Source organism: Rousettus aegyptiacus, unplaced genomic scaffold (assembly GCF_014176215.1).
Source record: "Rousettus aegyptiacus isolate mRouAeg1 unplaced genomic scaffold, mRouAeg1.p scaffold_m13_p_1, whole genome shotgun sequence".
Classification (NCBI taxonomy): Eukaryota; Metazoa; Chordata; class Mammalia; order Chiroptera; family Pteropodidae; genus Rousettus; species Rousettus aegyptiacus.
In genome coordinates this window covers 14,388,407-14,401,387 of record NW_023416284.1, presented here as the reverse complement: position 1 = coordinate 14,401,387, position 12,981 = coordinate 14,388,407, and the positions used below count along the sequence as shown (strand labels likewise).

The following is a 12,981-nucleotide window of genomic DNA, read 5'->3' as shown; positions in this document are numbered from 1 at the left end:
TTTTCTTTCAACTTTTTATCGTAAGATTTTTTTTTTCAAACATAACGTTAAAAAGAGCAGCACAATAAACCCATATACCCACCGCCTTGATTCAACAATAGAAACCACCACATTTTAAGCATGTTACGACCCTCTTCCTAAACATCCTCCCGGATCTATACTGACAGATACGTAAGTAGAAAGATAACATTATATGTTACACGTTGTTCCGCAATCTGTTTTTTTTATATTTTCATTTTAAATAACACATTGCAAATATCTTCTCAAGTGTCTCCTTCCACAGTGTCAGTCATGTTTAATAGCCCCTTAGTATCCATCGTATGGATCCATCGCATGGATCCATCGCAGTTTTCACGGCCCCCTGTGGTTGAACATTGGGGTGTTTCCAAGTTTTCAGGACAATGAAAATAGAAGCTCAGTGAACATCCTTGTGTCTTTTTGCCTTTAGGTGACACTCCCTTGAGGGTAAGTCCCAGACTGGAGATTCAGGAGCAGAAGGACATGCCTTCCACAAAGGGTGTGCCAATTTGCACTTCCTCTGATGATGCTTAAGACTCTCCAGTCGCCCACATCCTCATCAGTGCTTTCACCCTGAAGGCGATCGATCGCGTATTTACATTATATATTTTCACAACACCAAGAGTCAACTGCAACGTAAACTATGGACTTTGGGTGATAATGATGTGTAAAATGTAAGTTCATCAGTTGTAACAATTGTACCATGGTGGTGTGATCACTGATAATGGTGGAGACTGTGGGGGGTGGGGTCAAGGATATATGGGAACCCTCTGTACGTTCTGCTTCATTTTGCTTTGAAAATGGCTCTAGAAACAAAGCCTATTTTTTAAATGGAAAAAAAAAATTATATGTTTTCGTCTTTGCCTCTCTGTCCAGAGATGATCTTATATTGATTGCTCTTTTTTGAATTTCAGACCTTGCATAATAGTTGGCACATGAGAGATGCTCAATAAAGGAATACTGAATTTGAAGTCGATGCATCCCAGACTTAGCCTCGGGAGGGGCAGGACAAAGAATACAGTGGAAATTCACCTTACTTGGCAAGATGTGTGTGTGTGTGTGTTAGGTTTTAAAGTTAGTATGTAAATAAAATACTCCATAAAATGTTTGTTGAGTGAGTAGGTGCGTGAAGATCCTGTAGGAAGATGCCACAGTGGAAACCAACAAATAGCTTCCTGGTTACTCGAACATTTTCATTCATTTAACATATATTTATTCGGCATCTACTATGAGCCAGGCACTGTTCTCGATAATACAGTAGAGGATGTAACAAAGCCTCTGCCTTTGTGGAGCTGACATGCTACGGGGTACGGGGGAGACATACGATAAAAAATCAACAACAAAATGCTTAGCACGTGCATTCGGTGGCGATGAATGCTGCGAAGAAAAGTAAAGTAGTAGAGGGGGCTACAAAGCAGTAGGAGGGAAGGAGGATGCGGCGCTGTTTTCCATGGGGTGGCGGGGAACGCGTCGTCAATGATGAGCAGAAGTGAGCCCTGTGGATAGTTAAAGGGGCCAGATGGTCCGCTCCAGGCAGTGGTGACAGCAAGTGCAAAGGTCCTGAGGTGCGAATGTGCTTGGCGGCTCAAAAAAAAAATAGCACGAATGCCAGAATAGCCGAAGTGAGGAACGGGAAAGCAAGAGGAGACAAGGTGAGGAGGATGTACACAGCTCGTGTGAGACCTTCTCGAAGTGGAAAGGCATTAAGTTTTTCTTCGAGGGAAAGGGCAGTCTCCAGAGGGACCGAAAAGAGGAACGAATAGATTTTGGCTTTACTCGATTTTAAAAGATGGTGCTGGCTGGGATGTGGAGTATAGAACATGAGGGGAGGGATCAGAGGCTGTTGTACAAATCCAGCCAAGAAACGATGGTCCCTCTGACACAGGTAGTAGCTGTGGTGGTGGTGAGGGTCAGATTCTGCACATCTTTTAAAGGTGGTTTTTTTGCTGGGTCAGATGTGGATAGGAGAGAGGAGTCAAGGACGAACCAACTCGTAGCCTGAGCAACAGAAAAGATGGAGTTGCCGTTTGCTGAGATGGGAAAACCAAAAGAGGGTCAGGTTTGGGGGTAAAAATTAATAATTTGGTCGTGGCTATTTCATGTTTGGACATCTTGAGTAGAGGCGCATGATTCTGGAGTGGAGTGGGAAGGTCTGGGCTAGAGAAGCAAATCTAGTCATCAGTTTATTAGATATATGTATAGCCTTGGGATGGATGCGAGCATCTGGGGAGTGAGCTAAGCAAGTGGAGAGGTCCAAGGGCCAACCTGCAGGGAGTTCCAGCATGAGGACATCAGGGAGATGAGGGAGAGGGAAACTGAACCGGGGTCCTGTGTGGTTGGAGGGGAACCCAGAGAGTGAGATTCGGGAAGATACAGGAAGAATGTGTACCTGGAGGAGGCCTGAATCACCTGGTCAGAAGCTGATGATGAGGACTGAGAAATGACTTGCGTTAGGCAGCATGAGGTCATTGATGACCTTGACAAGAACAGTTTCAGTGAAGCATTGAGGGTGAAAGCCCAACTAGAGTGAGTTGAAGACAGAAAGGGAAAGGGAAAAGAACAATTACGATTGTCAATCCGGAAACTTCTTGGAGACGTTTCGCTGTAAAGGGAAGTAAAGAAAAGTGCCTGTGGCCACGTGCATCCTTGCAGGGGTGAGTTTGTTTAAGATGAGAACTGCTGCCTGATTGTGTTGATGGGAATGAACTGGTAGAATGGGTGGAAACCCGAGGCTGCAGGAGAGACAGGAGGGATTGCTGGATGATGTCCTGGACTAGACAAGAGGGACCTTAGTCCAGCGCCAAGTGGGGGGCATGGTCTTAGAAGTAAACACAAGGCATCTGGGTACCAGGGGAGAGGCGGAGCAATGGGCACAGATGCCATCAGGTGAGCTGAGGGCGAGGCGAGAGTCTGGGGAAGTTTCCTTCGATTCCTTCTGTTTTCCCAGTGAAACAGGAAGCGGGGTCATCCATCAGCTGACAGGGAATATGGCAGGTTCTTTCTCTGGTGTTGTTACAGATCGCCGTGGCTTCCGCTGACCATTAGATGAAGTGGTTGGCTTTTATGTAGGGCCGCACAGTATAAAAAGCCTTTGAATGCCTGAATCACGCTCCATATGGTGAGAGCCCATACTCTGCTGGGCGTGGGGGAAGTGGGACCAACTGGGGGACTGTGGCAGGTCACATTAGGTCATGTCCCTCATCAGGATGTGAGCGCTCACGGGATGGAACGGGAATGTCACTCCACGGCAGTGATTCATGCATGTCCCTCTCTTTCTTCTCTCCTACATGTGTGTTTCCATGTGTGTACGTTAAATGCACCACGATGAGGACCCCACTGTAAATGTCACAGCTGGAACCTCAGGCCTCCTGACTCCAGGCCAGTTTCCTCTCTACCACGCGACTCCCTCTCTCACCGCACGTCAGCAGGGAACAACAAAACTGCAGGAAAGAGATTGACCTGCATAGGCTGAGAGGAGGAAGAGAGAGGGTCTAACTCAGAGAATTCTAGGACATCAGAGCTGGGCAGGTCCCCACAGATCATCTGGTCCAACAATCCAACACCCTTATTTTACAGGTTTATTTTACAACATCCTTATTTTACTTTATTTCTCAGCTCAGGCTGGAGAGGTTCAGTCACTTGCCCAAGATCCTCATCATCCCCGCCATCCTCAACATTGTCATCACCGTCATTGTCATCTTCATGGCAGCTAGCCCGTGTGGTCACTCTCTGCTGCCAAGCTGCATCTTTCATCCTGAAAACCTCTCTGAGGTAGCCCCTCTCATTATTTTCATTTTACAGGTGGGGAAACATCACAGAGCAGATAAGGTACCACTTGGGAGACCTTCCTCTCACCATCTCTGTAAAAATCTTGAGTGGAGATCTCACATTGGGCTGATAACCCTCAGATATGAAGCAGAAGTGGGGCTCCCCTTGAAACCTGAAAGCAGTAAACTTAAGATCAATAAAGGGAAGTTTTGCTTTGCACAGAAGGGGTACAGGCTAAAAATACTAGTGGCTACAAGAAATATTTAGATGAATTCATAGACAGTTGATCTTCATGCAGCAGTTAGAGTGATCTTCTAAAAACACACATACAACACTCTGCTGTCCAAAACTTTCCACTGCACTTGGAATAAAATCCAGACTCTTCACCCTGATGGCTTCCCCAGCCTCCTCTCCTGCCCCTCACCTCCTTGCTCACTTGGCTCCAGCCACGCTGCCCTCCTGACGGTCTCCTGGATATGCCACGCTCTTCCTGCCTCGGGGCCTGCGTGCGTACCCCTTACTCCGCGAGGCTCCTCTCTCTGCTCTTTGCCCTGGTGGTTCATTCTCATCCTCCACACCTCAGCCTAAATGTCACCTCCTTCAGGGGGCTTTCCCTGCATGACCACCCAACTAAGGTAGCGCCTGGTCACTCTGTGTTGTTGCCTTGTGGTTTTCTTCCTTGCCCTACCACGAGCCACATTATTTTATGTATTTATTTACTTGTTTTGTGTCCATCACCTTCCTTGGACAGTGAGCTCCACAAGGGCAGTGTCCTTGTCTGTCTTTTCATCCCCACGTCCCCAGAAGCAGTACTATGCTGTTATGTGCTAGTTATTTATTCAGCACCAACTATGCTGGATACAGTCCTAAACCTTATTATATGAACTAACACATTCAGTCTCCACATATCAACCCTGTAACAGAGGTAATGCTCATATCATCCTTCTTATAGATAAGGAGACCAAAGTACAGATTTGCTAGAAATTTACCCATGGTCATAGCTAGTGAGTGACAGGGAAGGGATTAAGATCCAGGCAGAGGGGCTCCAGAGTCTACACTCTTAACCACAACTCTCTATTCCTTCTCCAGTATTTATTGAGAAGGTCATCAGTTGACATTTGAGACATATGAATGAATGAATGAATGAATGAATGAATGAAAGGCAAAGCGTTTGGTACAAAGGGGCCTAGAATCAGATAGATGTGGGTTTGGGACCCAGCTCTGTCTCTTGTGAACTTGGATCTCAGATTCTCACTCTATTAAGAAACAGAAACAAAAAACTTCACTGAGGATGCCTCAAAGCAATAAGAACTAAACGACCTAATTAAAAAAGTGGGCAAAAGGCTTGAACAGGAAATTCACTGAAAAAGAAACCAGAATGCAAAATAAATGAAAAGATGCTTCATCTCATTAGGGAAATGCAAATAACGAGGACTGACATATTAGGGAATATGAAGAAGTCTGCTCACACTAAGTGTCGGCAACTGGACTCTCCTCCACTGTGGCAGAGGAAGTGCAGAGTGTTCATCCGTACAAGTGCTTTGGAGAACAATTTGGCAGCACTTGTAAAGCTGCACGTGTGTGAGCTTGATGAGCCCCAATTGCAATCCTAGGTCTGTACCTCAGAGAAACTCCTGCATATGTGCACCAAGAAACATACGTCAGGATGATCGTGGCAGCCCTATTAGTTATAGCAAAACGCTAGAAACAACTTACACGCCCATTGACTGGAGAACAGATGAAATAACTGAGGTCTATTTAGACAGTGGGATACTAGACAGATGGAAAAAATGAATGAATGAATGAATGGCAGCCAAAACGTCTGTGTTTTAGAAACATAATGATGCAGAAAAAAAAATCAAGCCAAAGAAAAATGTATACGCGTCATACTATTTATATAAAGGTCGAAATGCAAATAAAACAATGCATAGTATAGGATTCATCCCCATATGAAGACACTACTTTTTTTCCAAAGCAATGATCGGTGACCACAAAATTCAAGACTGTGTTGGCCTCTGGAGTGAGGCAAAGAACAGAATTGGGGAGGCGCACAGGGGCTTCAACAGCGCTGCTGAAGTTCCAGTTCCTAAGTTGGGGAAATGGGTGCACATTCATCATAATTTTGTATTAATCAAATATTACATAATAAAAAAAATTTTTAACTTCCGTAGTTGCCAGGGATGTGATAAGATTCCAATGAGAGTGTGGATAGAGTCGCTTGTTTATTCAACAAGCGTCTACCACATGCAAGGCCTCCTCTCAGTCACCAGGGAAGACAGAAGAGAAAGAGAACCTGATCGACCTGGGAGAAGGGGCTCAAGATCAGAGCAGTGAGGAACACCAGCCTTGGAGCTAGAGGACCTGGGTACGAATCCCAGCTCTGCTACTTACCAGCTGTGTGACCTTGGGCGAGTGACCCAGCGTCTCTCTTCCTCAGTTTTCTCATCTGTAAATCAAGAATAACAATCATGAGAAAGCTATGAGGCTGAGCTAATGCTATGAAGATAATTGGCTTGCCAAGGTACTGAGCATTCAGGACGAGCTCAGCAAATGTCACTGTTCATGCAAAGTGCCGAAGAGGTGGGATGAAGGGGTCCCCTGTGCCCAGATGAGAGCTCAGTGGGAGGAGGAGGGATTTGGACTGGCTGCTGAAGACTCTGAGGGCTCACCGAAGGTTTGTTTGAAACAGGCAGAGATGAGATTTGTGTCCCGGAAAGATCCCCTTGGCTAAAGTGAGGGGTAAAACTAGAGCCAGGAAGGCTGTTTAAGAGGCTGTTAAAATAATCGAGGTGAGAGATTACGGAATCCTGAACTAGTGGGTCTAGAGGGCACAGGGACAGGAGCACTGGAGAGAAGGGGACAGATTCTAGAGTAACTGGGGAGATAAAACTGATTGGACCGAAAGACTATGTGGGGGCAAGGGAGCAGAAATCACCTGGGACAATACCCAGGTGTGACACGCTGAGACGGGGAACCCAGAGGAGAGGCATGCGGGAGGGGCGATCAAGATGATGGGTTCAGAGTCGACCAAGTTGAGATGTGGTGCTCGGGGGTCGCAGAGGTACTGTATTTACACGTTCAGGGTGGGGCTCAGCTTGGGGAGGGTAACAGAGTAGGTGAGGTTGTCCAGGAAGCGTATGGAGGTGCGCAGGGGCTAAGGCGCCTGTGATCCCAGAGGAAAGGGGAAGAGGAGAGGGGAGGGGCTGCAAAGGCGGAAAATGGGAAGATGAGGCCTCCCAGAAGCTGAGGGAGGTGAGTGCTTGAAGGAGGAGAATCATCCCAGAATCGGATGTCCCAGAGAGGCTAAGAAAAGGCCGCCAGATCTGGCCATCTGGGGTCGTCAATGCCCTGGGCAGGAACATTTTTCTGGGACGGTGGGGACTGAATTTTGGAGAAGCTCCATGGTGAAGGGCTTTTCTCAGTAATACTTCAGTCCCAAGAAGTACTGTCCTCATCCCCACTCAACAGACGAGAAAATGGAGGCTCTGAGGATAGGGCCTTAACTTGGCTAATATTGGGGATAAGTTCCATCTCTAATTTGTGGATGGCAGTTAGGAAAAACAAACTCACATCATCTGAACTTAGCAATACCTGAACCTGGAGATTCTCAAACTTTAGCCTGCACATAAAACCCCGGAGACTGGTATGAATTCACAGGCTCTTAGGCCCCACACTGCAGAGATTCGATTCAGCAGGTGCCAAGCAGTGTCTGGGGACCTGTTTTGTCAACCGGCACCCCAGGTGACTCTGTGCAGGTGATGGAGGGCCACCCTCGAGACGGCATTAACCCAGTCCCGTGCTGCACACTTGGAATTGGAGGCGGTGGAGTGGTCCTGGACCCTGAAGCTACTGGTTTCTGGCGATCAGTTAGGGCTCTGGCTGCAGCTGGGAGCGGGCTGGGGCTGGGGGAGGCAGAGGGTGGTAATAAAGAAACAACAGGAAGCTCAGCTTTTATTAGCCCTGGGTACTCGCAGCTGCAGGTGAGTAATCTGATTTCTGCGGCGTCCTGTTTTCTCCGCTGTCTGGCGGTTCCTCGACACCCACTCACCTGCCACCAGCCACGGGAGAAAGGGCAGGTGGGAGGGAGGATGGGCGTGGGGCTCCGCCTGTCTGGGTCCCTCGCCCACGCCCACGCGGCACACCCGCCACACACCCGCAGTGCCAGAGCCACCGGCCGTGCACCTGCGGCGCTCGCGGCCAGGAGGGGCGGTGGAGATGACGGGGCACCCACTCCACGCCCTGCCCACCCTTCGCGGGAGCCGAGCCCCCCGGCTCAGGACATGTTCAGCGGGATCAGAAAGCCCAGTGCCGTCTCTCCGCTCCACAGTTGACTTCCGAGCCTCAGGTGCCGCCTCTGTAAAATAGGAGAATATCCACCTCCCAGAGTCAGGCTGGCGATGGGGAAGAGATGCGAATGTTATAAACTCTAACGTGCTGTATCAATACCGAGGCGTCAGGAAGAACCTGTCTACAAGAGGCAAGTCTGTTAACTGCTCTGTGCCTAAGTTTCCCCGTTTGTAGAATGGGAATGATGAACCCTTCCTCAAAAGCAGATAATGCCCCGGAGGTGCCTAGAACACTGTACACAATAAGGGCAGTAGCTGTCCTTTTGGGGACCCTTACGGTTACTCGTAGCCCAATCTGGAAGCCAGCACTCTCTCTTCTTACCCAGGTTCTCTGGTTTCCCTTGGTTCTCAGCTCCCATCTGGGAAACGGGGAGGTTGGGCAAGGCTTGGATCAGAAAAGTCTGAGGGTCTGAGAGAGGTAAGGGCTTGCCCTAAACTGGGGATTGGTCCCATTCTTAGCTCTCTGAACCAATTTTTCTTTCTGTAAAGTAGGTTTTGGGGTTTGTTTGTTTGTTTTTGATAACACATTCCCTGATTATCCACTGAAATGTAAAGACCCCATGAGAAAATAAACCTGGAAACATTTTGTAAACTGTAAAGTGCTGTCCACATGCAAAGAACTGTGATTATGATTTCTTCCAGGTGCCTCTTTGTCCTAAGACATCCAAGATTAGTCGAGAACCTAACTAGATTTAGCCAGTGAGTTTCAGAGCATCTCCGTGAAAAGGGCCATTTAGTGTTTGCCTTCTCGGAGAGCCAACGACATCATACCTCACTGGCACAGGGTGGAGAGAGATTGAACCTCAGGATCTTCATGGTCTGGTTAGCCCAAGAGGCAGAGGTGTCCTGGGGGCACAGATGAGGTAGGAAGCGGCCTCCCTAGGGGTTGGGCAGGGGTTACAGGGAGGAGGACTTCCTGGAGGAGTCAGCCTGCAGAAGACTTTTGAGGTTGTACTTCACATGAGGAGAAGAGGAGACACAGTCCATCCAGACAGGGACAAATTCCAGCAGAAAAGTCCCGGGTTGAGAAAGTGTGTAGTGTGTTCAGGGAAAGGGCGTGACAGGTGGCTGAAACTCAGGGCGGGAAGAAGAATTAGGGTTCACGATGACGACAGGTTGGGCAGGGGTCCTGGCGCTGATGGGGAACCAGGCAATGTTTGAAGCAGGGGAGCGACATGGTCAGCTTTGGGTTCTAGGAAGATCAGTGTGGTCACAGATACGGAGGATGGGTGAAGGGAAGGAAGAAGAAAGGGGACAGAGTGAAGTTGTCATCATGAGTCGAAGGTGGCCTGAACCAAGGCAATGGCAAGGGGCAGGAAAAGGGACAGATGAGAGGGAACGTTCCAGAACAGCATGGCAGTACTGACAGTAGGACAGTTTGAGGGAGAGAGTGTAAAGATACTGAATTTTCTGTCACTGGAGCCTGAGGTGACAACATTAATGGGGTTGGGGAACCCAGGAAGGGAGCAGGGTGAGGTCATCTTTGAGGTACCTGTCAGACGTTCATTCCTCAGGAGCTGTCTGCTCTAGGCACCCAGAAGTGGGAGTAGATGAGACTCAACAGCATCCCAGTAGAAGCTAGAGAGAGAGAATATTGTATTAGTCAGGAATTTTTGGTTGTGACAGAAACTCAATTCAAACTAGGTTAAGGACAAAAATTAAAAAGAAAAAAGAAAAATTAAGAATTTGAATGGTTCCTTTATCTTGGAGTATTAAGGGTGAATGAGTTTCAGGATGGATCCAGGGTTCCCAGTTAATGCCTTTGGGTCATCTCCCCACCACCCCCATCAGTCAGTTCTGTTTGCTTCTGCCTTTCTTCAAGAGCAGGCCTCCTTCTGTCCCATGGCAGCAGGCCCTCTCCAGTCCCAGGAAAGAAGCTCACGCATTTACATTCCATCAGCCAACACTTCAGAAGGAGAAAACCAATGGTCCCCAGTGGCTCCATCACAATCCCAGGAAGGGCCCTGATTGACTGAGCCTACATCACATGCCCAGGCCCAATCCACTCATTGTATCAAGGAGAAGGGGGCCCTATAGTGGCCCACTTGCCCTTCCCAGTGGATGGGGCCCTCTGATGCACACCCTGCCTTCCCACATGGACAAGAAATGGGAAGGGATGGGAAACGTGCCAGACAGACAAAAATACATCCCTGTCTCCGTTTGCTACAAGGTTTGAGGGTAGAACCCGGAGAACACCAACATTTAAGGGTTGCACAGAACTTGAGAAGGAGAATGAGGGGTATGAGGGAAGTCTGGGAGAAGCAAGGTCTTTGAGAGAAGAGAGCAGTTCTACAAGGAGAGAATAGTCAAAGGCAAATTCTAGAAGGAGTGACAGGTTCCCATTGTTCTGGGTTCCCACCACCCACCCTCACCTGGACCGGAGAGGCTGTGAGCCCTGGCTGGGCCACTGCAGATTCTGCCATCACCCCCAGCAGAGCCTGTTTCCTTCTCTGCGAAATGAGGATATTAATAGAACACCCGCCCCATAGGATGACAGAGAGATGTAAGATGGAACTGAGAAATGCTTACTTACCCCGATGCCTGGCACATAGTAAATGCTCAGTAATGGTGCTGGCGGAAGAAATAACAGTGGTAGTAGAATCCTGCGGCTCTGCCCTGATAGGGCAGAAAATAGAGCTAATAAATTTAGCACCATTCATTCATTCATTCATGGACTGCTGTACATCAGTCCCTATGCCAGACACAGCAGATGCCAAGGGAACTAGAACACAGGCGTTTGTGGTAGTGTGGGATACGGACACCATGGTGGATAGTTATGATACGAGACTAAAAGTGCCATAGAGACCAGGCTGTGGGAGCCCACAGAAACTCGGTCCATACAGAGGCACCAGGGTAGCCCCCTAAGAAGGCAATATTTGAGGTGGGTCTAAAAAACAATGGCGAAGGCAAAAAAAAAGCTGACAGTTGTGAACACTCTCAATGGGGTGGGTACTGGGTGTGCTGAGCATTTGTGCATGTGAGGTAGGGCCTGTTGTCCCCATTACATGGATGAGGGAAGGGGGGCCCAGAGAGGGTAGGCAGCTTACTCAGAGTTGCCACGCTTGTAAGTAGGGACACCAGATTGGCCCAGGAGCCTGACCCTGCTGGATGAATTTACCAGGTGAAGAAGACTGGAGAGACAGGAAGTTGGGTGGACAGCAAAGGACAATGTGACCGCCCTCTGGGATGCTTAGAAGGAACCAGGATTCCCACACTGGCAAAGCCCACACTTGTGGGAGGATGGGTCAGGGACAGTAGGACAAGGAAAAGATGGGAGCCATGACCTCCTAGAACCTCAGTCTCCTTATCTGTTCAGTGGAGATAAGGATGTCCATTATCTCCATCCCTGTTTTACAGATGAGGAAGCAGAGATGAGATCGAGGCCCTCGGGCTGCAGAGCCCACATGCTGAGCCACAACACCGTGGCTCTGCCAGAGCAGATGAGATGTGAGAGTTTGCTGCAAAACCCCCTCTCTGTCTCAAGGGTGGTAGCCACGAAGGGCACCCCAAGAGAAGGGGGAAGCCTCCACAAGAGCAGCCTTCGGAGGGTCCCAGAAAACACTCCTGTGCTCTTATGCAAAAATTTCATCTCTTCAAAACCTTGGAGACAATTTTGTTCACGCATGGTAGGAGTGATGCATACAACTTGGAAGGAGGGAGACTGAACCCAGGAAAGATGGAGTGATTCGTTCAAGGTCACACGACGAGCTGATGGTAGAGCTCTACACAGAATGCAGGTCTCCTGACGCCTGGTCCTGTGCTCTTCCTCCATCCCAAAATCTACTCCTCACAGATGACCTTCCACAGTGCCTCCGTGAGAGCAGCCTGATGCATCTGGAACAGTTATTATGAACCAGGCCGTTCACCTTTCTTTATGTCTGGTCCTCCAAACCGCCCTATGAAGGGGCAGCTATAAGGTCTCGTAACACAGGCACATACACATACATAATAAACGGTTTGTTGATAGCACATTACAAAACATATACAATAATAATAATCAGTGCATCCAGACTTTATGGCCACCCTATAAATTATACAATCCTATTTTATAGATGAGAAAACTGAGGTTCAGAGCCGTGGTAAGTTTGCCTCAGGGACTCACAGCTAGGAAGCAACAGGGTGAGGCTTAGCATCCAGACACCTATGATTCTAAAGCTCAGGTATCTTGTCCCTGAACCAACCACACTGCTGTCAGGTAAGAGATGGAAGGACCCGCAACGGGAGGTGAAGGGCGATGGCAGGAGGCGCTGATGAGGGACATACCAGCTAGCGTAGTGGCTAAACATTCAGCCCCCGAAGTCAGGCTGCCTGGCTTTGAATCCTGCTCTGCCACTTCTTAAGCTCTGTGCCTTCAGGCAAGTCACTGGTCCTCTCTGAGCTTCAATTTCCTCATCTTTAAAATGGGGATGGTGATAATGGGTTCTCGAGTTGTTAAATTAGAAGAGTGTGGCACGTGGCCAGCACAATGGGAGTGTGGCCTCTTACTCACTGGCACCTCGTATGGCACTTTGCAGTGACCACTTCATGGCCCATCAGTTCTGCTGTTATAATACTGTGGGTTCTGGAGCTGGCTACCTGGGCTCTGGCCCTCGCTAGGAAAGTGATGACCTGAGGTGGAGCTGAGGCGGTGATGCTAGCGCTGGGGAGCGGCCGCAAATACAGATGAAGCTTCACTCACCACTTACTCACCTCCTGCCATGCAGCCTGGTTCCTAACAGGCCACTGACTGGTACCAGTCCATGGCCAGGGGGTTGGGGAGCCCTGGTTTAGAGTTTAGAGAGAGACTGAAGGTGAGGCTCATGAAGTTTAAGCCTTGGGTCCCTCATCGCATGGCCTTGTACCTCATTTT

At 48.7% G+C, this 12,981-nt stretch overlaps 1 long non-coding RNA gene across 1 annotated transcript; it reads right to left on the bottom strand.

Moving 5' to 3' along the window:
• Positions 1–8,030: 8,030 nt before the first annotated feature.
• On the bottom strand, positions 8,031–10,008 carry LOC118610039. The gene is made up of 2 exons (XR_004953719.1): positions 9,625–10,008; positions 8,031–8,140 (listed from the first exon to the last, which is right to left on the bottom strand). It is a non-coding gene; the product is annotated as an uncharacterized LOC118610039 (long non-coding RNA).
• Positions 10,009–12,981: the final 2,973 nt, after the last annotated feature.